The sequence below is a fragment of the Harmonia axyridis genome, chromosome 7, assembly GCF_914767665.1.
Source record: "Harmonia axyridis chromosome 7, icHarAxyr1.1, whole genome shotgun sequence".
NCBI lineage: Eukaryota > Metazoa > Arthropoda > Insecta > Coleoptera > Coccinellidae > Harmonia > Harmonia axyridis.
The window spans coordinates 17,552,120-17,578,251 of record NC_059507.1 but is presented as its reverse complement, the minus strand read 5'-3'; the positions used below and the strand labels follow the sequence as shown (position 1 = coordinate 17,578,251).

General features: G+C 36.7%; 1 protein-coding gene across 1 annotated transcript in view; it reads left to right on the top strand.

Annotated features, from left to right (window-relative positions):
- Positions 1 to 26,132, top strand: part of LOC123684101 (dopamine D2-like receptor) — a 361,837-nt gene that overhangs the window by 46,538 nt on the left and 289,167 nt on the right. The gene's annotated exons all lie outside the window — the stretch shown is intronic.

The window sequence follows — 26,132 nt, the reverse complement described above, 5'->3', positions numbered from 1 at the left end:
GCTCGTCCGCTCTCTCATTTCCTTCAACCCCACAGTGCCTTGGTACCCATAGTAGAGTCACCTTATTTCCTCTGGCCAGTTGCTTTATGGTGTTACGGCACTCCCAAGTCAGCAGAGACCCCTGACAGCACGATTCCAGGGATCTCAGCGTGGCTTGGCTGTAACAATATATATATATATATATATATATATATATATATATATATATATATATATATATATATATATATATATATATATATATATAAAACTCCTTGATCTAGACCTTGAGTTGATCAGCACAGCTCAGAAGGAGGTAATACTGTGGACAACAAGGATTGTCAGGATGGTTTTGACAACAACCTAGGAGAGCCTTGGTCGTGAGTCGACCCGGCTCTTTTCTACGGAGCTAACACATTATGGTGAAAAAAAAAAAAAAAAAATTTAATATTATATATATAATATTTTGTAATGCTCTCTCTCAAAATAATATATATATATATATATATATATATATATATATATATATATATATATATATATATATACTAACTTACCAACACGACGATACTCCCACTGATTATAAGCACCAATGGAATGGTTGAAAGACATTTAAATGAGCATACTTACCAGCTCGGATTAGAGGAGAGGCTTATCACAGACGCACAGAGAGAAGTTATCCTGTGGACGACGAGGATCGTTCGGGCGTTTCTGACCAGTGCGTGAGGATGCCTTGGCCCACCATAGCCCGGAATTCTCACTACGAAACCCTATAAAGGTGGTACAAAAAAAAATATATATATATATATATAAATATATATATATATATATATATATATATATATATATATATATATATATATATATATATATATATATATATATATATATATATCAACAATTTTAATTCCCAATATACAACAATAGTTATAAGTATGATAAGGGGTGTGGGAAAATTGATAAGTGTTATAATTTCACTCTTCTTTATTTCATTTAGTCGACGTTTCGATCCCGATGGGGACCTTCTTCAGGACTCTACAATAGCAATAGAAAACAGTCAAAAACATGGCAATCACAAAACATGTAAAAATAGTACATACCGAAATACAGAGTTGTAAAGATCTTATTTGAACACAAATCAATAGCTCTCAAGAAAGCAATGAACAAGAACATCAACAAATTTGGCGAAAAAAGATCTGATATTTCGTTAGCACAAGAGTAGAAATCAATTATCATATGTAAATAAGGTAAACAGAAAAATCAACAAAATGAGAGGTTGTCAAAAATGTTGTCAACCAGATGTAGAGAGCATTATAGACCTTAATGATAGACTGTCAGATGAGGGGAAGAACATCAAACGTTCCCAAGCTGCTAATATTATAACCAACTTCATCAAACCTGGAAAAAGGACTAATAATGTTTTCCAGAGAGAATTTTACCACTGTAAGAGGTACCTAAGTCAACATCAAGAATTGCTTGTGTTACGGGCTGATAAAGGCAATGTTACGGTATTGATGGATAAGGATCAGTACATAGAGCTCTCCAACACAATTTTGCTCAATGAACAATATTACCAACTTCTTCCTAACAGAGATCCAACCATTACAATACAAGGTAAATGTAATGCATTGATTAAGCGATGGGTCAGTGGGGGCTACATAACACAAGTACAAGGTAAATTACTGTACATTTATAATTCAGTTCCCGCTAGATTCTACGGTTTACCAAAAATCCACAAACCCATTCTTGCCTTGAGACCAATAATATCATCTGTCAACACCCCCACTTCCAAACTGTCAGTTTTTGTTTCAGACATCCTGTCTAAATATCTTTCTTCCACCAGAAGTAGATATTTTATTGAAGATTCCTTTGCTTTTGCCCAATGTGTGAATGGTTTCCAGTTACCTGTTGATTATGTCCTGATCAGCCTGGACGTTGTATCTCTTTTCACCAACATTCCTGTAGAGTTGGCAGTCTCAGCTGTTGAGAACAAGTGGGATACTATCAAAAACCACACTAGTCTACCAAAAGAAGAATTCATATATGCCATTAAGTTCCTGTTTTCTTCTAACTATTTTCTTTTTAATGGTAGGTTCTTCAAACAGGTGCTCGGTTCCCCTATGGGTTCCAACTTCAGTCCGTCCATTGCTGAAGTAGTAATGGATTTCCTTCTGGACTGCATTCTTGTTAGCATTCCTTTTCACATTCCTTTCATCAAGAAATATGTTGATGATCTAATATGTGCTGTACCTAAAGACCAGGTTGCTTTCGTTCTAAACAGGTTCAACAGTGAACATGAAAGTATACAGTTTACGTTGGAGGAAGAAACAGCGAGTGGTGTCCCATTCCTGGATACAAGGGTGATTCGAACACCGGAAAATAGGCTGATTCTGGATTGGTACCGAAAGCCAACAAGTTCAGGGAGATACTTACACTATTTTTCCAATCATCCACATGGACAAAAGGTAAACATGATTTTAGGATTGAAGAATCGCATCGAAAAAGTTGCCCATCCAAGTCTAAGGCAGCAGAATCTGAGGTTATTGTTACAATTGATGCTAGAGAATGGATACCCAAAGAGGTTGTTGTCCAGATTGATATACAATACCACTCCTTAGAGACAGCCAACGAATGGAGAGAGGGGCGCATCCACCACTGTGGACACTGAGAACGTAGATAGAATTCTTTACTCTTCTATTCCCCTAATAAATGGTATGACTAATGCATTAATTAACCTCCTAAAGACCACACAAATTAAATTGATTCCGAAATCTTATTTTAAAATTGACAGACTATACAGTCGAGTGAAAGATAGGATGACTGTTGATAATATGAGTGGTGTGGTGTATTGTATTCCATGTTCAATATGTAGTGAGTTGTATATTGGTCAGACATCTCAGCTTTTGAAGAGAAGGATTGCTCAACACAAGAGCGACATCAAGAATCCAAATAAGATTTGTGCCCTAGCAGACCATACCCGGGACAAAGATCACCCAATGGATTATGATTCCACCAAAATTCTTGAATGTGCAGTTAGTGGAAAGAAAAGATGTTTCTTAGAGATGTACCATATTAAACGACACACTTGTTCTATGAATTACAGAAGGGATGTAAACAATATTAGCTCCATCTATACTTATTTGATTCATTATGACCAGTTTGGTGGCAGAGAATTGGACGGATCAAATGGAATGAATATTTTCACAAGTTCTACAGTCGGGATAACGTAATAATGAAATCTGTGTTCCGGACTATTTCTGTGAGAGGGGATTGGATTCGGTTCATGGAGTCTTTCAATAATCGCATTTGTTCTGAGTTCGGTGAGAGTGAATTACTGCGACCAAGTGTGATTTAATGCTATTCTATGTTTCAATTGTCATGTGCGTGTATTCTGTGGCAAGTCTGGTTGACAACATTTTTGACAACCTCTCATTTTGTTGATTTTTCTGTTTACCTTATTTACATATGATAATTGATTTCTACTCTTGTGCTAACGAAATATCAGATCTTTTTTCGCTAAATTTGTTGATGTTCTTGTTCATTGCTTTCTTGAGAGCTATTGATTTGTGTTCAAATAAGATCTTTACAACTCTGTATTTCGGTATGTACTATTTTTACATGTTTTGTGATTGCCATGTTTTTGACTGTTTTCTATTGCTATTGTAGAGTCCTGAAGAAGGTCCCCATCGGGATCGAAACGTCGACTAAATGAAATAAAGAAGAGTGAAATTATAACACTTATCAATTTTCCCACACCCCTTATCATACTTATAACTATATATATATATATATATATATATATATATATATATATATATATATATATATATATATATATATTATTTTGAAAGAGAGCATTACAAAATATTAATTTCAAACAATCAAGCATATTTGTCGATGAATCTCAGTATTAGCAATAATAGGAACACATGAATGACTAGAACAAAAAATGAAATTATCTGTCCGGAAAAAATATTCAACGAATTATTTAGAAATTAACTTTTCGATCATTTGAATGTATGATCGAAACTGAACATTATTTCCATTTTTTGAACCAAAGGGGAAAAAAACGAATTAAATATAACGAATTCAATAAGTTTCATTGCCGATATTTCTAAGTTTTCATCAAATTATGCCGTTAATTGTGAAGAATCAAAGAGATGTAGTACGCTACCAATACGTTTCATATTTCATAATAATATTCAATAAGGACCCGCTCTAGCGTTTCTGCCACCCAGGCAAAAGTACAAGTCGACGCCCTTGCAGGTTCGGGGTAAGATTTTTTTATAAAAAGTTAAAAAGGTTTTATGGACGGAAAATGTATTGAGTGTAATTATTTCTTATGAATTCAAATTTTTAAACAAAACAATATAAAATTAACGCTTTTTGCGTAATTGTAAGGAATTTCTCCTCAACCAGGCTGCTCCACGAGAACCACCCTTAGTCTGAGAGAATCTGTGTCCTTTACCAATGCCACCAATTTGATCAGGAGAGATTATTAATTGATAAACTACTGATAAATTAATAAAAAATGTTGGACGGAACAGATAAAGATTCCATTTCTTGAATATATTTGGTTTTTTCCATGAATTGTTCGTAAACCCGTATTAGGTCACAAAAATCTACCCTTGATTTCAGCAGTTGGTATTACGTAAATAAAACCGATCTTCGACAGAGGCAATAAAGAGATAAGACTGTGCTAGAAACCAATTGCTAGTTATGAAAGGAAGCAAGGAGGATTTCTTATAAAGGCACGCCACGGTCCGTAATGTTTTCAAGATGTTAAAAAGGTGGAAATGGAATCTATTGCAAATGTTCGAATGATAACTATTTCAGTTCCGTTAATATCGCTCTTATGCCTACTACCGAAAACAAATTTCAGAATTGTACCTAGCATTTTAACACCTGACAAAATACCTTATCAAGTATCTGAAAAAGAATCTCCAGATAGTTATTTGAATTCTTTTTTTTCAAGTATCTTAAGATACCTTTGCAGAAAAGTATCTTATATTGTTTCAAGATACTCTTATAAAGTGAGTTTGACGGCTTTGTCAACTTTATTTTAAAATATAGGTAATTGATTTATAGAATTTGAAATCATATTCCAATTTCCAATCATCATTGAAAAATCAAGTTATTAATCCGAAAAAAAATCACGTTGAAAGTAAAATGAAATCAATTCAATACATTATTTTAGTAATTTAGTACCTAGATTTCTCGGAAAAAGTAGAAAATACCTTCCTTCAATATTTGCCGCCCCTCTAGAATAGGCTCTGAGGTTTCAGGTTCTTCTGCTGAGTTCCGACTTCATAAAACATTTGAACATTTTGTTTTTTCTATCTTTAACATGATAATGTGTAACAATCGGATGATACGGATGAACCATTATTACAAATTAGAATGCGCCCACCCCCAAAACTAGTTAATTTTATAAAAATTCATGTCTGAAATTCAATGAAATCAAAAAGAAATATTCAACACAATCTTTTTGGAATTCGGATTTCTGAAGGAAAGTTGAAAATGCTGCCCTCCAATATTTGCCTATCACCCCGGAAACGTACCTGAAAGAAACACGGATCATATTTCTTTGGGAACATTATATTATCAAATGAGTGAATATGATTTTTTTCTATTGAGTCTATCTTATCATCCGACGCGACGCTTCAAATCTAGGTACTTTCCAGTCCCGAAAAATTAATATAATAATGATAATAATAATAATAATTTATTCATCCTGTAAGACATTTTACATGTATAGGACAAGTCATAAAATCAGTGAACAATCACAATTTAACTGAAAAATATTCGCTAACTGAGTAATAACATTTTTCTAACATTAAAACCTTAACTACTTTCCTAAATTCTTTGAACTAAGACATTGTACACTTCTTGGAAGATGATTAAAAAACTTCATACATTGATATAAGGGGGACTTTTCAAACTTAGTAGTCCTGTGTTTAGGGATGGACATAATTCTATCATTTCTAGTGTAATAGCTATGAAATACTGAGAGCTTCGTTATATTGTTTTCATTCTCTTTAGCATATAAAAGGCATCTGAAGATAAAAATTGATGCAACAGTCAAAATATGATAGTACTTGAAAAAGGGTCTGCATGAGGTTCTAGGTGTAAGATTGAACATCATTCGCAGAATCCGTTTTTGTGCTATGAATACTCTATCAACATCGGATGAGTTTCCCCATAACATAATATTATAAGAAATGTGACTATATACAAGACTATAGTAAACATTCATGAGTGAATGTAAGGGAATAGTATTTCTCTAATTCTGTGGTTATTCCGTTCATTCTTCCACATCTTGTAGAACAAAATCGTGCGAGAATATATCAGAAACGCACAGTTTTCATGGTTATATTTTATTATTCTATGTTGGTACTCCGAACTTTCCGCCACGGCTTTATCTGTCAATTCATCAATTTGCCTTGAAGAAATCAGTTCTGCCAACCAATATTTTTCAATGCAAAAATCACTAAAATATATTTATGGAAATATTTCATTAATTTCAATGAAAATGCAATGAATTAGAGAAAATAATGTATAATACTCGTACAGAAGGCTCATTCTACCACTCGTTCATTCCAAAACTCGCCACTTCGTGGCTCGTTTTTGAATTTTGAACTCGTGGAAGAATATCAATGCCTTCTGCACTTGTATTATAAATAACTATTCTTACTCTACTTATAGCATAGAAGGAGCTATTAAGTTTTTTGCATACAGAATGGACATGCGATCCCCACTTCAAGTTCTGATCAAGATATATTCCCAGAAATCTTGCACTTTCTTTAGCTTCTATAACAAAGTCCAAATACCGCAAGGTTAGCCCACCCAAACCATAACTCCTATTTTTGAAGTAAATACATTCTGTCTTGCTGATATTAATCATTATACTATTTTGACGACACCAGTCTACAAAATACTGTAGCAAGAGTTGACATAAACTCTGCAATTCCTCGAACGTCTTGGCGCTAATCACCACTGAGGTATCATCAGCAAACAAAACCAATCTCAACATGTTCATGAGAAGATTAAAATCAGTGTAACCGGATGACAAAAAAAGCATGTTCTTCAAATTCATAGGTAAGTCATTTACAAACAAAAGGAAAAGAAGTGGCCCTAATACAGAACCCTGAGGTACGCCCAAATTAATATTCTCTTCCTGCGAGTAAGTGCTATCAACCTTTACAAGTATAGTTCTACTCTCTAGATAACTTCGAATCCATGTTAGAAATATACCCCTGAAGCCCATGTTGTAACATTTATCAACAAGGAACTCATAGGAAAGACTATCAAAAGCCCGTGACAAATCAAAAAACAACCCCGCGACGAACAAATCTTTATCAAGGCATTCATGCACGAACTCAACGAAAAATAAAGCTGCCGTCGAGCGACCTGACCTGAAGCCATGTTGTGCAGTGTCTAATATATTATACTTATCTATATAGTTCATCATTCGATTATAAACGATTCTTTCAAAAACTTTGGAGAAGACACTGAGAATAGAGATAGGTCTGTAATTAGCAACATCATGTACATCATTTTTTTTATGAATAGGCAAGACTATGGCTTTTTTCAAAAGATTAGGGAATACACCTGAGCTTATTGACAAATTAATTATATGGGCAAAATGAGGTGCGATTGCAGGTCCAATATTTTTCAGTATACGTGCTGAAATATGATCAATGCCCGAACACTTGTTGTTTTTCAAATTATTTATTACATTGATCACCTCATTGGCCAGAACTGGTTGAAAAAAGAAGTTGAAATTCAAAATTGAAGAGGTCGTGCACGTATTGGACAAGTTAGAATTATAATAATCGTGCAGAGCTTTTTCAGTTACTGAGGAAAAATATTTAGCAAATATAACCGCTAGATTTTCAGGGTCAACATATGATTTTCCATCAATAATCAACTCAATGGGCCTGTATTTTTTTGAACGTTCGGTTTGTTTGGGAATTCACGATACTCCACACTGTTTTATTTTTGTTGTCAGAGGTTTCAATCAAACTACTGAAATATCTAGATTTTGTTTCCTTGATTAACGAGTTATATGAGGATTTGACTCTCCTATAATTGTCATAGGTAGATTGGCATTTCATGTTAGTATACAGCCAATAACAATTATCAAGATTTCGCTTTGCTAGGTGAATAGCGGGAGGGATCCAACGCTTGTCATATTTAGTATGATTATTAGATCGAATTAATGGAAACATTTTTTGGAAACTATCTTCAATAAGATACATGAATGCTCCAAAGCATTCATCAACGTCATGGGAACCATAAAGAAAAGAAAAATCACAATTATTTATAAAATTACTAAAATAGTCAAGATTTTGAGGGCTCAAATCCCTGACCAATTTATGTGAAAGAGTTTGTTTCGGAATAAAACCCACTGGAAACTTGAGTGAAAGAACTCTATGGTCACTAATATGAGCCTCATAAACCTCAACACTAGATGTGGGAAAATTTATATTGGTCAAGATGTTGTCAATCTTCGACTTGAATGTGTGGCCATTAACATTCCTAAAAACTCTTGTAGGATTAACTGATGAAAAATGTAAATTGTAGCATTCAAGTAAGTCTAAAAATAATGTCCGATTAGGACAACCATCTTTCAAGATATCTACATTCAGATCTCCGCAAACTAACATTATTTCACCTAATTTAGAAACATGATTCAATGTGAATGAAAAATGTTTGACAAAAGATGCAAAGTCACCTGAACAAGGTCGATATATACTAAGAACAACATATTTACAAACTTTAGCTTCTACTATGGTTCCACAAACTTCAAACACCATTTCCTCGGAATATCTCGACAGGGATAATTTCTTTGTGGGCATGTCCTCTTTAACATAGATCAAGGATCCTCCATGCAACCTGTTGGAACGGCAATATGAACCAGCTTGGACATATCCAGGAATAGTCATTGCTTCAACATTTTCAGGACTACACCAGTGCTCCGCAATACTGACAATGTCTGGCTTTTTTTCTTTGAAGAGGACCTCGAGTATATTCAACTTATTAGATAGACATTGAACGTTTATTTGAAATATAGTCAATTCTTCTGTGTTGGGTTTGGGGATAGCAAGTTTCCCTTCATTAACTGGTCCAGAGGACGATTTGATTTCTTTGGTTGAAAAAAACGATTTATACTCGCCTTGTTTGGCCAATTCATACCATTGAGTGCTTTTTCATAATCTGAAATGGGGATGAGAACTTTGAATGAAGAATAGCTTTCCGGAAATTTAGATTTGAGTTTCTCACATTTTACGTCCGAAAATTTATCTTTAAGAAAGTGTTGAAGATCTTCAGCTTTGGTTTCCGGTTTCAAATTTGAAACATGGAAAGCTCTATATTTTTCCACACCCTCAACAAGGGAATCTCCGGAACCGCTACCCACAACAAGTGAACGCTTTTGTATGGTAAACTTTTTACGGGAAACAATGTTCCAGTCACTCCCTTACCATGTGATATCTTTGAGTCAGAAGGTGGGATATTGATTTTAACAACATCAGAATAAGTATTTCCCTTAACAACTTTTTCTAATTTTTTATTGGATGAATCAGTTTGTAAATTTGAATTCCTAGTTTTCGAGTTTTTAATTTCAGAGGTGGACAAATCAGTGTTTAATTCACCGATAACCATTTCATCTCCCGTACTCACCGGTGGAATATGTGGTGTTGATTCCTTATCTCCATTGTTTACAGATGAGGTCATTATAATTTCTTTCTTCAGTTTTTCAATTTCATCGTTCTTACTTATTACTATTGATTCCAGTGAAGAGATTTTATATTTTAATAAGGAATTATTCTCAATCAATAATGAGTTCTTTGCTTCTAACTCCATAATAATTTTGAGTAGAAGTTCTTGGTGAGATGACTCATTAGTAATACTCCTTCCAACAGTATCCGAAATTGGGGATACTTCACAAGTATTAGGTTCACTTTGGCCTGATGCGATGACTTCATCACAACATTTTTTAATTCGGTTGGCACAACCAGGTTGATAAACCTTGTTACAAATTTTACACTTGACAACATTTTTCATAATAGTTCGCTTACAGATACCGCATTCAGGAATCGATATCTGCAGAGACTCGCTACTTCCAACTTTCCTACTCGACGACATATTCGTGAATGATAATAATGCCGAAAAATTAATATAATATTAATAATAATTTTTTATTTTCATCATTTCATTATTATTATCAGAATGCTGATTTGGATTTAAGGATTTCAAAGTAGGTTACTGCTGCAACTTCAAATCCAGAGGCAAATCGAAAAATTCAGAATATAACACTCACTTTGTACATAGTGAAGGATCAAAAAATATTGTTATATAATTGAACGTGGTATTAAATGAAATGAACTTCTTATACAGGGTCTTTCACGAGGAACCTCACCCATATTTATACGGAATACTACTGAACGTATTTTCATGAAATTCAGCACTTATAAGTATTTCACGATGCTGATGAAATCTAAAATATTTTCAAGGCATGAGCACCTCCGGTTTTTCCGGAAATGACGTCAACTTCCGTTTTTCAAATTAGACACCATTTTTTCATTGCAGAAATAGATTCCTTAGAAAATTTCAAGTTATTTTGATGTAACATTTTTCAGTTTTGGTTGGAAAATTCTCTCTGAGCGGGAAAATTCGAAAAAAAAATCGAAAATAGAGCTCCGCTGAAACAAGAATAACTTCGAGGTTTTTGGATGGAAAATTTTCATTTTTGGGATTTTTCAAGATGTAAGATTGATGTATCAACTTTAAAAATCGAAATCGCGATTCATGATACAGGGAGTGAAAAAATCGCTTTCAAAGTTAGGGATGACAAAATCGTGAAAAATCAATTTTTTCAAATTAGAACCCCATTTTTTTATGGCAGATATTGAATCTACGTTAAAAAATAATGTGAGTGTATGCATCACACCCTTGCCCTAAAGTGGATATTTTCTGAGTTATTCACAAAAAACTGTTTTTCGTCTTGAATTTTCAGCTATTTCTTTTCCCTTCACGACAAAAAGATGAAATTTTCAGGAACTGTTATTTGAACCATGCTGTAGATTTTACTACCTTAATATGCAAGAGAAAAAAGTTTTAGGTTGTTCCTAAATAGATGGCGAATTTTGATTCGAATTTGTATCGGAAACCTCTTTATTTCAACTAACCGACCATCGGTTTTCTCTCCAGTGATAAATAAATAATTCCTTATGCAAAAACTTACCATGTTTTACATTCTTTTTTTTTATGATAGATATCATTAATTACATCTGCCAAATTCCTGAAAATTTCATCTTTTTGGCGTGAAGGGAAAAGAAATAGCTGAAAATTCAAGACGAAAAACAGTTTTTTGTGAATAACTCAGAAAATATCCACTTTAGGGCAAGGGTGTGATGCATACACTCACATTATTTTTTAACGTAGATTCAATATCTGCCATAAAAAAATCGGGTTCTAATTTGAAAAAATTGATTTTTCACGATTTTGTCATCCCTAACTTTGAAAGCGATTTTTTCACCCCCTGTATCATGGATCGCGATTTCGATTTTTAAAGTGGATACATCAATCTTACATCTTGAAAAATCCCAAAAATGAAAATTTTCCATCCGAAAACCTCGAAGTTATTCTTGCTTCAGCGGAGCTCTATTTTCGATTTTTTTTTCGAATTTTCCCGCTCAGAGAGAATTTTCCAACCAAAACTGAAAAATGTTACATCAAAATAACTTGAAACTTTCTAAGGAATCTATTTCTGCAATAAAAAAATGGTGTTCTAATTTGAAAAACGGAAGTTGACGTCATTTCCGGAAAAACCGGAGGTGCTCATGCCTTGAAAATATTTCAGATTTCATCAGCATCGTGAAATACTTATAAGTGCTGAATTCCATGAAAATACGTTCAGTAGTTTTCCGTATAAATATGGGTGAGGTTCCTCGTGAAAGACCCTGTATATTTATTTCTTAGGAAGCATGAGATGGAAATGATGAAATGGAAACGTCTCTCGTATATTTTGCATTCATCTGGGGAATCAGCATTCTGATTGAAGAATTGTTAAGAAAAATATCATCCACCGGCTACCCTAATAAAGCAATAAAATCGAGCAGTTTATCAAAGAGAACGCCGACAAGCTTGATTTGTACATGTTTTTTTTAGCATCAATAACTCGTAAACAGTACTGTGAGGGGGTTTACACGACATCTGGATATTTATGAGTGTTGTGTATAATGCGGCACCTTTAATGGTTTCTATTGTTGATTAAATTTGTCTGTGTTCCATTTGAATCTTATTTCTTACTTTCTACAAATATGATTCTTGTTGATCAATCTTGAAATGCCGCCCTAGACGATCGCCTACCCTGCCTACCCCTAGCGACGGCCCTGCTTATACATGTTTATTATCAACAATTAAATTTTCGCTGTCACTTACCTAACTGTAATTGTAAAAAATACTATATTTGTTTTATGGACTATTGGAAAACGTGATACGAAAATTATCAAATTTTGAGATTTTATTCTTCACGACCTCTATACCTGTTTCCGCCAAAGCATGCAAAAATGTACAAGTTACCCAATAAAAGATAACCAAATACAAAATTTTTTGAACATTATTGTTCGAGTTACTAGATACGAAATACCTTTCGACATTGAATCTGAAATACTAATAGAAAAATACGTTTTCGGGAATTTTTCAAACATCATTTCATTTGATGATCTACACACTGTGTCCGTAAAGTATGGAACAAATTCATTTTTTGTTAAAAAGACCATTTTAAGAAATAATCCCGAAACACCCCCATTTTGTCTCAATTTTCCGATTTTTCTAGCTGACCTGATTCCAAAAATGTATCACATGTTGTAATTGTCCGCAAAAAGGGATTTGCGGTCAATTTCAGATGAATTTTGCTACTAATATTGAACAACCGAAAAATTGTGAAATGCAACTTACCCCAAGAAGAAACCTAGGCGAATCACCGCTAATCAGGTTTCAAAAAGGAGGTTCCAAGGAAGGGAATTCAGGGGAATTTACCTCCCTCAAGTACCTATGGCTTCACCTGGTTGATGATAAATTCAGGGCACTTCACGAATAGTTGTTCAATATTATTTTGTTCACTAACACTAGTAGATGACGATGAAGAAGATAGATGAAAATAAAATGAAATTAATTATGAGTTATCAGAAGATTAATTAATTCATCTCTTTTGAAACTTTTCTATATTGGCACGTACGATCGATATTAAAATCTGTTCTGATTCTCCGCTGACAGCCGATACGAAATCAGATTCTACCGGGGTCGGTCGAGAAGAAGTACGACCGTAGTTCACGACTGAACATGCCGCCCGCCCTGAAGTGTCCCTTCAGTAAGATAACTGAACTGAAGAAGTGAACAGACGAAATAATTCAGGAGCAATCTACTCAGTTGGAAGAAGACACAATTTAACGACTGGTAGCCGAATTGTCCCAGACGCAGTAGCAACATCAGCAACGCGGGTTGTGCAATCAGCTCCCGAAAAAACAGATGATATACGACCGATAGACCACTTTAGAGGAGGAAGATTGTCATCTCGAATGACGACAACAGTACCTGGAAATATAGAAGTAGATGGGTGCAACCATCTGTGACGTTGCTGCAAGGTGTGCAGGTAATCCGTACGCCAACGCTTCCAGAAGTCCTGCTGAAATCGTTGGACTAGTTGCCAGCGAGTCAGACGGTTTACTGATACGGAACTTACATCGTTATCAGGAGGAGCGGTAAGGGAGTGAAAAAACAAAAAATGCCCTGGTGTGAGAGCTTCAAAATCAGAAAGATCAGACGAAGGGAGATACAGAGGACGAGAGTTGAGAATTGCCTCCACCTGAGTACAGACGGTGAGAAACTCCTCGTACGTGAGTTTTTGCTCGCCGATAATGCGAATGAGATGATGCTTAGCAGATTCAACAGCAGCCTTCCAAAGGCCGCCAAAGTGAGGGCTGGAAGGAGGTATGAATCGCCAGTCAGTGTCAGAGGAAGAGGCGGCATCACACAGACTTTGCTGATGTTGTGGAGCAGCCAATAAGCGGCCAAGGTCACGAAGGTAATTATGCGCACCCACGAAGTTGGTCCCGTTATCCGAAAAGATAACAGAAGGATGACCTCAGCGTGCAACAAAGCGACGATAAGCAGCAATGAAAGCTGGGGTGGATAGCTCAGACGATAACTCTAGGTGAACCGCTTTAGTAGTGAAACAGATGAAGACGACTAGATATGCCTTGGTGCCGACGGCTCTGCGCAGTCGCGCACTCGTCACATAAAATGGACCGGCGTAGTCAACGCCAGTGGTAAGAAAAGCCATAGCAGAAGATAACCGCTCAGGCGGAAGATTGCCCATTGGCTGAATGAGAGGACGAGGTTTGCAGGAGAAGCATCGGTTACGTAGACGGTTACGAACTACGTTACGGCCATCCAAGATCCAGAACCGTCGACGAATGAACGAATGCGTAGCTAAAGCACCGGCGTAAAGTAGACGATAATGGGCATCATCAATAATCAGATGCGTGAGATGATGATTTTTGGGTAGGAGAACAGGATGTTCGTCTTTATAAGGTAGTAAGGAGGCTGAAAGGCGACCACCGACACGTATAAGTTCATGATTGTCGCGAAAGAGTTTCATGACAAGCCGATGACGAGAAGAAGGTTTTTTAAGTTCAGCTAGCTCCTCAGCGAAATGCAGAGACTGAACTAGACGTATCAAACAAATTTCAGGTTCTTGAAGCTTAATAGAGGAGAGGAAACCTGAGCGAGGGAAAGATGGACGACGAGCATTCACCATGAAACGTCGACAAAAGGCAGTTACGCGCTTGAGACGAAGATACGAAGAGAAACGTTCTATGAAGGTGGGTTCATTGGAGATGGCCGCTAACATTAAGGAGGAGATCGGCTTTGCTCCGTCGTCCACCTGTTCCGTTTGAGATGAATCGACAGAGGAAAGAGGCCACGAGGATGAGTCGAGAGACAACCAAGGAGGACCGCGCCACCACAATGGGTGGTGATGAAAATCTGAGGGCATCAATCCTCGAGAGGCGCAATCAGCTGGATTGTCTTCAGATATCACATGCCTCCAGCAATTAGAAGGAATCAAATCCTGTATCTCAGCGACTCGATTGCCAACAAATGTCCTCCACCTGTGACTCTCACCACGGATCCACGACAAGGCAACGGAAGAATCGCAAAAGGCAATAAAGTCAGCACTGAGATTCTGTAAAACGCGGGTAGAAAAATGATGCATGAGTTTTGCGAGAAGATGGGCACCGCAGAGTTCTAGACGAGGCGAGGCAGGGACATTGCCTTACAAGGAGAAATTTTGGATTTGGCCGCTAGAAGAGACACGTGGAATCGACCGGACGATGTAGGACTGCTTAGATAAACGACTGCAGCATAGCCGGATTCAGAGGCATCACAGAAGCCGATGAAGCGATGAGCAGAAGAAGAAACGGCAGGGATGAATCGTGGTATGTGAAGCTTTGTCGAAGTGGGAAGCTGGGATTGAAACTGCAACCACCGGTTTTGAATCTCATTCGAAAGAGGTTGATCCCATTCTAGATGAAGTAGACAGAGCTGACGAAAGAAGATTTTGGCATAGAAAGTGACTGGAGTTAGCCATCCCAAAGGATCGAAGATTCTAGCCATTTGATTCAGCACATTCCGTTTGGTGACTGTCGTTGAGTTTAAACGGACGGAATAAAAGAAGTGATCAGATGCAGGATTCCATCCAAGTCCCAGAATTTTGAGACTTGGTTCACGGTCAAGAAGAAGGGGGTCAATAGAGGAGGATTCCCTACGATGATCAGATGGGATACCGTCTAGCAGGGGAAGATGATTAGTAGCCCATTTGCGCAGCTCAAAACCACCCGCCATGAGCAGGTCTTGAACCTGCTTTCGCAATTCAAGAGCTTCAGATTCGGATGAACAGCCGGTCAAGATGTCATCGACATAAATATCATTCAGCAAGACTTGCCGTGCCGCAGAAAATCTGAGTCTGTCGTCCGAAGATAGCTGATGAAGGGTTCTAAGTGCTAGGTAAGGAGCCGAGGAAACTCCATAGGTGACTGTGTTCAGACGGTAATATTGGAGGGGTTTCCGTTTGGAGAAACGCCAGACGACGCGTTGATAATCCCTTTGCTCAGGGCGTATCAGGATCTGTCGATACATCTGTCTAATATCGGCAGTAACAACGAATTGATGTAGACGAAAACGAAGCAGAAGAGTGGAAATGTCCGCTTGCAGCTTCAGGCCAGTAAGCAGAAGATCGTTGAGGGATTTGCCATTAGCAGATGCGCAGGAGGCGTTGAAGACAACTCGAATTTTAGTAGCAGGATCATCTGGACGGTGTACATGATGATGAGGAATATAATAAGGTTCATATCGAGGATGATCAAATGATTCAGGAACCAATTCCATGTGACCACTCGAGAGATAATCTCGCATGAACTCATGATAGGCGACACGAAGATCAGGTTTATTTTCTAGACGATGTTCTAATCGAAGAAACTGCCTAGTCGCCACATTGACAGAGGTACCCAGACGATAAGATGAGAAGAGCAAACCGACAGTGTATCTGCCAGTGGAGTCACGAGTGACTTCAGCGCGATACAGAACCTCACACTCCTTCTCGGCAGGGGTCAATGGAAGCACGTCAGGTACTTTATCGAGTTCCCAAAAACGCCGAACGATGTTGACAAGTTCCTGATCTGAATGACGCGGGGAGGTCAGAGGGTCCGTGACGACAGGAGAACTTATCACATCAAATGATGAGATACGGGCAGAAGCATCAGAAGAATCAGTATTGTCCGAAGGAACATGGCAGGCGGCCTCTGATAGAAGGACTTTGGGCTGAGAAGGCGATGGAGAAGACACAGCAGATGATGACCCTGCTGAAAATGAAGGAAAAGTGTTTTGACTAGAAGGTCGAATGCGACCATGAACAGTGGCCGGTGAAAAGGACACGTTTTTTGTCTTCCTCCTATGGCGAGCATACGACCCATAAAGTACCCAACCTAAGGTGGTAGATAATGCACCTGGAAGCTCAGACGATGGGCATAAGGTGCCAGGAAGAACTAGATGAGGAAGCACATCCGAGCCGATCAACATTCCATTGGCACAAGAAAGAAAAAAGAGTGGATCAGCTAGGCTGAGTTTCTGAAACTCAGGCCACCGGCCGTTGAATGCTTTGACAGGAAGGGGATCTATTTGGCTGTCAATAACGTAAGCTTTGATGATAAGATTGGGAGGATTCCCTTGGTGATAGAGAGTGAAGTATGCGTACCCCTGAATGCGAAACTGATCCGCATTACTCAAGGTGCGAAGTTGAATGGTTTCAGAGTGGATGAATAGACGAAGCTTGAAGGCCCACTCACGGGTGATGAGGGTGTGCTGGCAGTCGGAATCCAGGAGAACACGACATTCCGCTGGTTATCAAGTCGTATCCAAGCGGTAGGCATGAGATAGTCAGGATTATTGGTCTGACGCAAAGAAGACCGCGGAGATGAAGACAGATGATAAGAAGAGAACAGACGGGAAGACGAAGACAGATGTTTGTTTGACGGAGTAAGACAACCGCGAGATGACTAGTGCAGTCATTCGGAACCACTTCCAGAGGAGTGGGAAGAATGAAGGGGTGGTGAAGCTGGCGAGGCTCGAGACGACACCGAACCTGCCGCCTCAGGGCTCCGGCGTGACATAATCGAGATCCTCGCTGATCGAGCCCTTATTGAGGTGCCCCGAGAGGTGAAAGCACGGGTTGAAAGGGAATTTCCTTCCAGCATAGGAAACGGAAGGGGATGCAGTGGCAGCAGATGCCAAATGGAGAATTGTATGGTGTCGTCCCCCGCATGTGTGACAGCTCTGACTCGAACTACACTTAGTGGTGGCATGGAAAGACGACATGCAATTTCTACATAGTCGCCTTTCAGTCACGAAAGCTCGTCGCTGATTAACGTTCATGGCCTTGAACTCACGACACTGGCGAACAGAATGATTCGCCGAGCAAAACACACACGCGGAAGAAGGGCACGCACCAGCGTAAGCAGGGCGGCGAGGATACACACCAGAGGATGAAGGCACAGACGATGGGGAAACAGATGCTGAGCCTGCTGAAGATTGAGGTCTTAATGATCGCTTCGGCGCAATGGATGAGGTGACGGAAGTGCTCTCCAACACTCGCAACTGTCGATTGGTGAATTCGAGCAACTGAGCGAGAGTGGAAAAGTCATCAGAGGATAACTGCCCCTCAAACAAGTGGCGAGATGGTATATCGAGGTTGCGCAAAGCTAGAGAAAACAAGAGGAAGTCAGCCAGATCTGAAATGGGTAATGACTTGATGGCATGAATGGCATTCTGATGCGTCGTGACGAATTTCTTCAACTGTGGTAAGGAAGACACAGATGCGGGCCGTGAATCCAAGATCTGATTCACATAAAGATTCGCCAACCGACGAGGGTTTTGATACCGGGAGTGATGGGCTTGATAGGCCAGAGGGTAATTCACCGAATTTAATTGAAAGCCAGAGATGACAGATGCTGCTTCACCAGAGATTGCAGATGCCAAGAGTTGAAACTTCTGAACGGGCGCCAGGGAATTGTTCTGATGCACTAAGGCATCGAATAGAGCGATAAATCCGGACCATTCCTCAACCTTGCCCTGAAAGCAAGGCAGGTCAACCCGCGGAACAGGTAGCTCAGCCCATGACAATGATGGCGCCTTAACAGACGTAGATGCGGTTAGACGACTATGGACAAATTTCAAAAAATGCTTCGAATTTTGATGGTGATCCGATCTGACCAGGCTCCTCTACTAACTCATCAGCCTCCCTGAAAGTCTTTTCCACTTTGACCAACTCAGCCAGACACATGTTGGCCACATCGACTTCTGTGGTCAAATCCTTTATTAATTTAAGAAGAGTAGATGCCGCAGAAAATGCATTCTCGCGCTTGATGACAGATGTTGCTAAAGAGGCCTTCAATTTATCCATTGACGGCATTTTAAATTGTCGAATGACCCCGGTATGTATATCAGTATAAATTAATTCCGAAAAATCTAAGAAGAACAGACGATGTGTTTATCGTTGAAGATAATGAGCAGATGACGCGCGATAAGATAACCGTGTTATGAATTTTCAATAACTACCAAAATAATGAATGACAATCAAATCACGAATTCAATCAGATGAACGAAAATGACAATTAGACTGAATTTAGGGTGTTTTAAGATATTTTCCCGGGTTTCGGCACAAATGATTGTCCGCAAAAAAGGGTTTGCGGTCAATTTCAGATGAATTCTGCTACTAATATTGAACAACCGAAAAATTGTGAAATGCAACTCACCCCAACGGGCTGCAGAAGAAACCTAGGCGAATCACCGCTAATCTGGTTCCAAAAAGGAGGTTCCAAGGAAGGGAATTCAGGGGAATTTACCTCCCTTAAGTACCTATGGCTTCACCTGGTTGATGATAAATTCAGGACACTTCACGAATAGTTGTTCAATATTATTTTGTTCACTAACACTAGTAGATGACGATGAAGAAGATAGATAAAAATAAAATAAAATTAATTATGATGAGTTATCAGAAGATTAATTAATTTGTCTCTTTTGAAACTTTTCTATATTGGCACGTACGATCGATATTAAAATCTGTTCTGATTCTCCGCTGACAGCCGATACGAAATCAGATTCTACCGGGGTCGGTCGAGAAGAAATACGACCGTAGTTCACGACTGAACATGTTGATTCCAATTGGTACAGGATGGACAAATACAATAGTGTTGTAAGAGCTCATAAAGTAACGCGTAACATTTTCTATCAGTTAAAGTAACAATATTATCAACAATACTGTCTTATTGTCTAGCGGCAATTGGTTTGAATGTTACACCCTGTAGTTTGCAGAGCTGTGCCAAAGCATTGTGCTTAGTGCTTTCGAAAGCACTTGAAGCCTTTTTGTGCTCCCGAGCACTGAAGTGCTCGCGAGCACTTTGGCGGATTACTAAGCACTAAGCCCTTGCGAATTTTTGTTATAACACGAATATGCGCCGACGCCTTGATGATCGTTTTACATAAACTGATTTGTCTTTGATCGTGTATTGAAATTTAATACACAATAATCTGACGCTGGCTCTTTTGTGTGAATTCAGTGCGCATTCATGGATCAGATGAGTTCAATTGAATAAAAAACCAATTAATTTGATAGGCAGAAAGAGAATATGAAATTGAATTTTCAATCATATCACAGGATATTTCTTATAAAATTAAGAATAAATAGTACTATTATGATATTTTGAAATTTTACTTTTCATTAGTAATCTTATAGGTAAAGGAGTAAGTTATTACAATTACCATCCCTTTTTTTTTTCAACAAAAAGAATTTAAATATTTGCACGATTGAAGGAAGTCTAACAAAATTCGATCAAGTAGTAAGCCAGAATGTGAACGATATATTGAATTATTTTCTGAAAATATGAATGCTTTGCGTCGACAATTCTCACAAATCAAAATTCCTTTTTTTAAACATATCTCTATTTTTATGCTTGCGTTTTATTCTACAAGTAGATTTTGTTTTCATATCTTGCTTTTTAGTTTTCAATATGAGCCTTATTTCCATATTTTAATGGAGCTATTCTGATCTCGTGAAATAAGACCTTTTCTGAAACTCCGATTTTGTGATTCCAAAAACGATATATTTGATTATTTATGGATGCTAGATGTCAACCTCTTGCTAATATATTGTATTTCAAGAAATAAAGTCCGACAATATTTCTGTGATGTGTTTTCATAAAATAAATATATAATCTGAAATATTTTTTACATGTGTTTGACATGATATTTCGAACAACCTTAATGAACTACTAAATTGGACATAACAAACTTCACAGTTTCATTGGACATTTGCCGCCTGGAATTTCCAAACTATTCGAACAAATGCAATAATGGGAATGAGTTTTCATCTGTTTGTTCATTATAGAATTTCTTCAATAGTTTGGAAATCCCAGGTGTGGTGAACGTCTAATACACCTTTAAAATTTATTAGGTCCTATTTAGTATTCATGTTTCTTCAGGCAATGCTCATATTTTTGTCCCTTATATAAGCTCTATTTTGTCAATGTACCCTGATTATGTCACAGTGTTGGCGAAACAATTATAGCAAATAGTAAGATATTTGTAAAAATTCCTTCGTTTTATTATTTCTATCTTCAGTAGGTATAAGTAAGGATATTTCAACCGAATTTCAGTGATTACGGCTGTCCGCTATTACTGTCGGCACGTTTAATGATTTTATTACCAATTCTTGTTACTGCCCGGGTGAACACATTTTTTCAAAATTTTTTCTATCTCTTTTTTCCGAGAATCGAACCAAGTTTAGTTTAGCCGGGCCTGTATTTTCAGAATCTCGTTATATAGATGCAGACACAACAAAATTCCTGAGTGAATTTTTTTCACTATTCTCATGAAACGTAAGACGTCGAACATTTATTTCACGTCGATACCTCTCTCCAGTGGCTTACCCAGACATAAGCCCTGAAGGGTGGTTGGGTTAATAAAGAGAGATATTGGTTATTGGTTGTCCTTTGAATTTACAGACACTTCTTGAGATTGATATTCACCTGTCGAATTGTCAGCTGTTGAATTCAAACTAGAAAAACTTCTGTGAAGAGATTCACCCGCAGCAATTCTCCTTACTCATAATAAGATTTTTAGTTTCTGAATCATGCAACTCACATTGAAAGTTAAACACGGGGTATAATAGAGAAATAATAGAAAAATTTCACGTTATCCAATTCAAACTCATCAATAGAATATACTAAACCTATTGACCTATCGTAGTAAATGTGATGTTAACGCAGTAGGAAAGTAATGAAATCCAAAGAATTGAAAAAGAGATACTGTGTGACAAAGGGACAATTAGATATTAGATGAGATTATTTATTTATTTTAAGGTCCTAAAATATTGGAGAAATAGTTATCAGGATCCAGGGGTGCCGCCGATTCAATTCGAGTAGTTCGGAGCTTTTATCGAATTTTTAGGCGATTGTTTATCATTTATCATCCCGTATGTAGATTATAATTGTGGCGTGGAGAGTCAGATCCGATCGAAAAAATGTGGTATTTAGAAATTTTTTGTTGTTCCTTTTTCTCAATGATATACAAATAAAATTCAAGTTTATAAGTGCGATTTTAAGTAGCAAAAATTATTATAATAGTTATATTCAATTTCAATAGTAATTTTCAGAATTAGAATTAATCAATTCGATTCATGATCATCAATATTTTTCATGGTTTTTTGATTTGCTATCAACAATTGAACATATGCTCCCATAGTCTCATATTACGAGATTATATAAATCTAAATGAATGAATTGATTGGGAATACAAAGATACGTAAAAATTCTCAATGAAATAAAGGTAATCAACAAAAAAAATGTTTCTGTAATGTGAAATGAATAACTTTAAATCTGAAATATTCAACCACTTTAATTTGTCTATGAAATTTCGCAGTACACACTGGTGGTGGTTATGAAGTGTCCTCCCGTAGTAAGTAATCACCCTGTATATTATATAAGTACCTATAGATCAGATGGATTATACTGAATATCAGTATAACCCTGAAATCAAATTTCACCTTACAATAATATCGCGTACAGGCTCTAAAGTCTCTGCGATTAATGTTTATGATAAAATAAAAATATAATGAAACTCAGATTAAGTAGAAATCTACTTCTTCATTAGATTTTTCGGATTTTCATGAAGTTTTTAGTAGGAAGAAATCATTTGGTAGATTTTAGTAGTTTTAAAAATTATAACCGAGATGGTTGCGAATGTCTAGACTCTAGAATGCTCCGATGAATCAATTCATTTGTTCATTGGGGTTCGTTCCACGTGAATCTGGAAGAAGGAACCTACGTAAACATAATAAAATCATAAAACTTCTTTGGTGGCAGTTGGCTGAAAATAAATACAAAGAATCATGGGATATGCGAAGGGTAAAACAGATGGTGTTCAAACTTCAGTTGAAAATATAGCATTATCTCACATTTGGTACTCTATTAAGTGAAAAAAAATTGTTGTGACCGGGATTGCATTGACAAATTTGAGTGGCTGAATATTTTAGATTTGAATAAATTCATTGCACATGAAAAAATCGTTTTTTTGATGACCTTTATTATATAGAGAATTTTTACGAAGATATATCTTTGTATTTCCAATCAATTCGATTATTTAGATTGATATTATTTTATAATATGTGGTATGGGAGCAAATGTTCAATTGTTGAAAGCACATAAAATAGACCATGAAAAATATACTGCCGTTTCAATTGAAAAGGTCGTATCTGCAAAAAAGCATATTTGAGATATTTAATTGAATTAATATGAAAAAGGAATACATGACAATGCATGTAATTAAATATGGATGGCACAAATGAAAGTATTTGAAGTTCAATATCCCAAAAGTGACTATTGATGTCAAAAATAATTTTTGTTACTTGAAATCGTACTTACAAACTTCAACCCTTAGTATATAGGTATCATTGAATAATAGGATCCTTGAATTATTTCCGAAAAAAGTATTTTTTTTTGTATTTCAGGTTCAATTTCGAAACGTATCTTGTATCTAGTACCTTGAACACTCATATTCAAATAATTTTGTATTTGGTTATTTTTTATTCGGTTTCTTTTACATCTTTGCCAACGATTGCATGTTTTCAGCAATATTCAAAGTTACATGGGAAAAGAACTTTTATGAAAATGAGTTATTTCTGAAAAAAAACACAAAAATATCAGAAACAATTTTCCCGATGTCAATACATTCTTTCACGATTTCCTTAAAAAATTTCGAATCTGTACGCATCTCCACTATCTATCCTAAAATGAAGTAAAATTTAACCATAAGAGACTTTAGAATAAGGTGTATTCTGAATGAAGTGAAAATACCGACAATCTGTGAATAGGATAATGCAGGTTCTCTGATCTTGTCTCATAATTAATTAGTTATTCATTAACCGTTTTGTCTAAATGAAAAAATATTACTTATTCGATATATTGCTTGTTTTTCATCCTTGTCCACAAATTATCATATTCTAATATGAAAATAGGATAATTTTTCACACGGGGTACAATATTTTAGGCTTGTTGACCTGACAACGCTGGGTAGATCATAAAAGATCATAAAAGCTGTTTGGGATTTGCCGAAAGATGTTTACGAAGTACGGTTCCATTAGATTTGTTCTTGTTTAAAAACAAATTTTATATTGGAAATATGTTTGTAGATAAAACAGAAAGTTATTCAAATATGAACTTCAACTCAAAAATGTCTTAAATATACATTGGAATACGAAGTTATGCAAATGCACATTCATCCGAAGCCTAGTTATAATTATCCCAACCTCCTCGGTTTCGTGATCAAGGATTATGGCTATTTTCTTCGAGATATTCTGTTTGAATTTAGCACTCTGATCCCGCGATCCACATGATACGATTATGAATCTTGAAATTGTTATTCAGCACCTAAGGCAACATTTTATTCACATCGAAGTGATAGTTTCGAAATCATTAGAAAAAATTAGAATGGCATATTTACAGAATTCTATGTCGAATTTTGACTAACGTAACAGCTACATTCGATATTCGAAGCATATACTATGTTCGAAGATACCCTGAAAATTTCAAGTTTCCATATCTCTCCGTTCCAGAATTATCATTTTTACGGCAGGACGGATCGAATTTGAGGACGGATTCATCATCAGTTAGACCATCTCCGGTACAAAATTCGTCAATTGCAGACATTGTGACGAAATAATAAAGCGATCTGTTCAGGGAACGAGAGACAAAAATAAATAGTTATAAGTTTTCAAGTATGGAATAATAATTCATCTCATTTGTCCCTTCCGAGCAGGTTCCCGCTATTTGATATTCAAGTTAGATGTAGGTTAACTATAATCAATTACTAATATTATTATGGCGACAACGGACAATTCATACTTCATATAAATATCGTCGAACATTTTTTTACAATTAATAATAGAAATGCCATTCATTTTTATTTTGCTATTTCTCTTCAGATTGTCAACTTTGAAATATAATAACTTATTAATTTGTTTCGATTCACAAAATGTCACCATTTTGAATCAGTTCCGATGTACTTCTTCTCTTAACCGTCAATAATCTTACATATGTTTATAGGAACAATATTTATTCCGATTAAAAAACTTCACTTTCGAAAGTTCCTACTAAAGTGCTTAGTGCTTATTGCTCGAAAATTCGAATTACTTCTACAAAGTTCTTAGTAATCGCGAGTCTTTTGTGAAAATCGGTTTTTAGTGCTTGGTGCTCGAAGCCCTTTTTTTTCGAGTGCTTAGTGCTTAGTGCTCAAGCACTTTTTTTCAGTGCTCGTCCCAGCTCTGTAATTATCAGTAGCAAAAATAATAAAAAATAATTTTTTTCATGAGACGTGAACTGTTTCCTTATAGTGTTACACAGTTAACCAATTAATTTCAACAGGTTCGGAAACTACCAATTTCAACGGAAAAATAACTATAAATATTTCAGACGGAGCCTGGCTTTTCTTATTGAAATAATCAGACTTCGTTACACCACCCTCGTTCGGAAAAATTCAAGTTGCGGTTACATGGTGAATTGAATTCCCAAGAAAATAAAAACCAAAACCCGGCTACTACCCTGTTTCACTTCGCGAAATATTGGACAAGTACGGCTCTGACTAGGCCACAGTATCTTATAGACAGCACGACAACTGACACACAAACTTAGACAAATTCTATGAATCTACATATTTTTAATTTAAACGTCGGCTTCTTTCTTCGTTCTCCCGTGGTGATCTCAGTGTTAGGTGATTTCTCGGGGTCATATGATTTTCCATGAAGTTCCGAGTAGAGTTGTTAAAGAACAGGTTAAATGAAAAAACTATTCAGAACTGTTCTGTTGTTTTGCAAGAACCTGGTCTTTCAACCTGCTCATTTGGTAACTTGTTCTGAAAGTCGACCAGGTTTCGATATCAGCGGGTTCAAACCCCACCGGGGTCATGTATTTTTATAGATGTTTGGTGGTGGGTAATCTTTGGTTGTGAATTAGGGCTGGAAATCATGAATGAATGATTTT